Consider the following 6,069-nt stretch of genomic DNA (forward strand, 5'->3'; position numbering starts at 1 on the left):
GCAAATTATGTAAAAGAATAATTTATTTATTCTAAATACGAGCTTTTGAATGTATTTGTACATTTTTTTTTTTATATATAGTAGGGAATAGTAATAACAAATTATATATATCAAACGTCTTCTATATTCTTCCAATAATTCTTTATTTAAAACATAAGTAAATAATATATGATATAACTAATAACAAATGAATTTAAAACGGCCAAGCTTACCTCACATTTTCACGTTGATATTAAATCCTAAATAAAATTAATTAATTTTATTTTTTTCTGTTGTCCTTTAGTTTATATAGAATCGTACTATGTGACAATTATACAATAACGTTTAGCTGCTGTTTCTATACATTCTGTTATTATCCTTGTCCTATATAATATTAACTTTTATTTTTAAGATTTAGCTGATAATTAATTATTATTGGCTATAGTAGAAATTTTTTTAGCATCATGACAATACGTTAATTGTTGGAAACTAATACTACTTTTCTGCATTCCATTTGTTGATAAATGTGTATAAAATCTAACAATAAAAATTATTGATATTATTAATAATTGTTTTTTGTTATTGTGATAATAGCCTTTTTCTAGAACTATTTATTTTTATTTATTAAAAAGTAATATTAAAAAATATAATCTGTTATGAGTTTAAATTAATGTATGAAAATTATTTCTCAATCTCATATTGCAGCAAAATGTAATCCGAGTTATGTATAATTTAATTTAAGTTTTTAGAGAAAAAACAATAGGTACCTACTTGTAGTCATTAGATTATATTGTTTGTTATTTCTTTATGTTAGTAGTTCATATTATAATATAATTGGTACTCATGTTTAATATCAAATTAAAATCATTGTGTCTACTGACTACTGTATGCGCTCATTGCGTACTGCAGTGCGTAAGCTAAAAAATAAACACTCCAGGAATGTCATCACATCGTTTTCAACCCCCACAGGGTGACTTATTCTAATATTTCGTTTCTGCTCACGAAAATCGAATATTTATTTATTTATATTTTAGGTTGCCACTGATTATAGAAATAAAGAAACATTTATATGATACATATCAATCATACTTGATACCTAGGTATGCATATAAATTAATTTGTGTATGTCTGTAGCGACTGTAGCTTATACAGGTACTTAAATACTACTCGATCGAATTAAAAAAAAAAATGAACTATAGACAATCAACTTCTTTCTAATAATAAATTAAGTCAAAAAGTTATACAAAATTGAGAGTTTTTTCTGAAAGGTGTGTTTTGAACAAAAAATCTCACATTTTATTTTTGGTTAGCGGTGCCGTTGACTTATGCGGCTGTGCACGATTATGTATAACTTGATACCCAGAAAGCCTTCATATAAAGGCCCATCAAAACTTTCTACCGATATCCATATAAAACCACTCTTAGAGGCGTAGCCAGGATTTTTTTTATGGAGGAGGGGCTAAGTACTTTTAACTTGAGTTATTGAAAATCAAAAACAACAAAATAAAAATACTGATAATATATTTACGTTGATTTTCTGTTAACGGTTAACGGTTAACGTACCTATATACTATTTTAAATACCTATTTCAAAACCATAAAAATTATGGCCAATGGGCGGGGGAGCTATAGCCCCACTCCCCTTGGCTTCGCCACTGACCACTCTCACACTAATTATCACATGTATACCTACAACTAATGCAAAAGCCACAGATTAAGAGATTACATATTATACTATTGCCTAAATAACACAAATTAAGTATCTTAATTCGTACTAAATAATAAATATTATATGTACAAGCAGGCCCATTAAAAATAAGAATCGTATATAAAATTGCCATATAGTGTTTGAATTAAATGTTAGACACCACCGGTGTTGCTCTTGTTTATAGCCTTATAAGTCTGACAATATTTCGCGACCACGTTGAAAATATCAAAATGACATAGTACAGCGGTTCTCAACCTTTTTAGTAGTGCAGACCACCAATTTTGTGAAAAAATCTTTGAGGCCCACCCGCGACCCGCCCACCTATATACATAAGCACACACACATTTATATGTATATAGTTATTAGAAACAAAAGAATTAAATTTTAAAATATTATTAGGTGTATCATATTATATAATAAAAATATTTAATATTATATGATTCACGGCCCAGTACCACGCTGGCTCGCGGTCCATGGGTTGGGAACCGCTGACATAGGTAGTAGTATAGATAGCGTTGCAATTATTATCTATAGACACGTAAACCAAGTACACGCAAAGTCACACATCGCTATTAACAGACAGCAATATATTATAGGGTTTACTAATAAGTTACTATTAGTATTCACACTATTCAGTATACAAGACGCATATCAACGACTACGTGCGAGAGTACCAAAAGTACAAGATGAAGTTCAAAGTTGTGTAAAGATCTGTTAAGCACCGAGAATTCCAAAATAGTATAGGTACCTTATACCTATTACCTATGATAATATTATCTTAAATAATTTGGTTTGTTTTCGTATATTTTTAGATCATGTCAGAAAGTATTAATTTGCAGTTTGTAGTTTTGCACCTTTATAACATTATACACGAGATAATTGATAATATGACAAGAACACTAACCTTTTCAAAAATTTTAATTTACTTACCTTAATTCTAATCAGTGGCGTACAAATTAATTTCGAGAGCACAAGCAATTGCCAAAAGTATTACTATTATCCATTCCTTTTTTTTATATATAAAATAATGTTCTCGCTAGGTACTCTCGACAACATTTATTTTATTCACTTAAAAATTAATTATTTTATTACTTTAGGTATACACAAGAAGATTTCATGTGAAATCAGTTGCTTAGACTCATCCCTCGAGGGGATTCCCCTCACATGAGCAAGCGCGTAATTTAGGGGGGTCGGTATAGTCATTGATACATCTTAAAAAACTCATAACTCGCTTTAAAATAAAAATATAATAAAACGCTTATGAGATTCCCTAGATAATGTTCTTAACTTAAAATTCTATAATAGGTATTTTCACTCTAATTTGAGAAATTAATATGGTTATACTGTTATAGTCATTTTCGTGAACGTAAAATTTGCTATGTTGCGCGTGGGTTAGAGAGAGATAACAAATACTACGCTGGCATTTTCTTAATAAAAAAAAAAAAATTAAGTAATTAAATATACAGGTATACTCATATTTTGTTGAAAACAGATATATGTATTTAAATCTTAAAGTATATGATCTTTTATAATAGAACTATTTTATAAACCAGTTAATTATTTCATTAATAAACGTCGACTTCTTACTGTCGCTTCTGAGCCAAATATATCAATAATGTTTTGGAAGTCAATTGGATATTCTTTATGTATGTACAGCATTGCTAAATTGCTTAAGCGTTCTTGATCCATAGTTAGTAGTTACTCTTAAGTCTTCACAATGGATATCTACTTAATATATTATATTATACGATTTACATCTATCCTACGCGGTAACAGCGTAGGTATTTACCGGAATATTACCCCCTCCTCCCATCGGTGCTGGGGTTTCCCCCGGAGATTGATGATTTAACAAATAAGAACAGAAAGCTTGATTTAATTTTATAATTTGACTATATTCACCTATACATACAATAACAAATATATAATTTAATAAATTTTTCACTCCCCCCCCCCAAAAAAAAAAAAGTTGTAAATACGCCACTGCTACGCGGTATATTTTATTTGAATAAACAATATAATTTTTAAGTTAAAGATGTTTGCACACATTTGCACGAGTAGGTTGTATTCGGTTTTTAATTAAGACTTAGGCTACCTACATGCTATATGCATTGATTATTATTTATTATAGATAGTTTTTTGTTAATACTAGTTCACTTATACCTACTATCATTTATCTTTCTTTAATTTTAATGCTATTAGTTTTCATTTAAATTTTAAGCCATCATTATAATGAAATTTGTAAGATTTTTGTAAAATTGGCGAAGAAAGTTTATGAATAAGTAATTAGTATAGGTGTAATTTTGATGGCTTGGGGGTGGGGGGGGTGGAGTGATTAACATCTACAGTTTTGAAACAAACATATTCATGATTTATACCATCTGTGGATCTCGGTGTACTGTCATTTGGTCGCGGTCATTTGGACGCATACTACATTTTGTCGCACGTCAATTTGTCGCTCATCGATGTTGGTGATATATAATTATTTGGCTATATAGTTGTATAAGGTTAGTTAATATATTAACAATTTCATATAAAATTCATTATTTAATAATTAGATATAATTGGTTTTTTTTAATTGAATAATGAATATACATGAGTTCATTATATGTATTACAACTAAAATATTAATTATTTATAAAATTTAAAGTAAAATTAAAATTAAATATAGAAAAAAACGAAACTTATTATTTACAAAAATTAAAATTATGGTATTTATTGTATTATCAATACAATTTAATTTATTGGATGATTATCAACATTTGAACATACTTCCAAGAGTCTACTTGATAAATCCTTATACTTTTTTGGGGAGACATATCTCCAGCAGCAAGTAGGTAATTTTTCTGATAAAATTGTATTCAAACTCTTCTTTTTTTCAGACAATCTATAAATTTCCAGATGATTGGTCTAGTAGAACTTAACATTGCTGGAAATCCATTGTACCAGCCCTCTATTTTCAATTTTGTAATTTGTTCTAGGAAGATTTTCTTTAATATGATCAAAACAGTTTTAGATTTCAATTGGAAACAATGTAGGTACTCATAAATGATGTATATTCAATTATAATAATTTCAATTTAAAAAAAAACCCAATTATTACTAATTATTAAATATTAAATTTTGTATTAAATTATTAATACATTACCTAAACCTAATCTTATACAACTAAATATAGCCAAATAATCATTGCTAAAATCGATAAGCGACGAATTGACGTGCGACCAAATGTAGTATGCGTCAAAATGACGTGTGGCGAAATGTCGTACGCGTCCAACTGTCGTGCGACCAAAAGACCGCAACGAATTGACGCACGACTAAATTACCGCGACCAAATGACGTATATCCGTATTAGGATTTATAATTTATAGAATTTAACAAACAATATTCTATGAATGTATATTAAAATTATACGTAAGTATGTATTTTCCATACTGTCTAATAACAGTTTTTAAATGTTCTATAATATAGTCATGAATGAAATATAAAATATTAAAAAATAATTTTTGATAAATACATCTGGTAAATTTATGTGATTACGTTCACGTCCTGTATTATTACATAAACATTATATACAGCATTTGTTGATGTGTTACCGGAAGTAGAGCATAATTAAAATACATAATATTCCATAAACAGAAATTCTGGTGTTAATATATAGCTTTAGGTTACCTACATATATATGGCTACATCGATACATATTAACATTAACTTAATTTCAACAAATATATAAATATCATCACATTATTTTTAATTCAAAGTTTCTCCAACGGGAAGAATTTTCATTCTGTGAATAGTCGTTTTTTACATTTTTTTTAATATTTATATTTAAGCATACTTAATATAAAATTTAAATTTAAAAGTAAAAAGAAAATATTATTTTTAATACATTTTATCGTATGACTTTTTGAGATTATAATAGTTTTATAAAATTATAAATAGACCGAAATAAATTATTTATATACGAGTAGTGAGTACCTAACTATATTATACATAGCCACATAGATAACTATAAATAACTTACTGACTACTGTTGTCTGTTAGCGTGTCTAATGTCCATGTTAAAGGTGGGTAAACATTTAACATTTCTCTTAACTTTTTTATCGTAGTGGCCAATACATTTGTTTTTGTTTTAGTAAACTTGGATTTTGATTATAACGTATAGATATTAAAAATTAAGTATATATACTACACATGGTGAGATTCCGAGAACGACTCAATGATGTGTTAAAAAATGAAACATTTTTATACCTATCGTTTTGAATTATTATATTATTAATTAATAATTACCTATTAGAAATTCGTCACTACCATCATAAAATAATAACATAATAAACGTATAGGTACACGACGATAAAAAAAAAGCCAAACACAATCGATCATCATT

The sequence above is a fragment of the Rhopalosiphum padi genome, chromosome 4 (genome assembly GCF_020882245.1).
Source record: "Rhopalosiphum padi isolate XX-2018 chromosome 4, ASM2088224v1, whole genome shotgun sequence".
NCBI classification, from domain to species: Eukaryota; Metazoa; Arthropoda; class Insecta; order Hemiptera; family Aphididae; genus Rhopalosiphum; species Rhopalosiphum padi.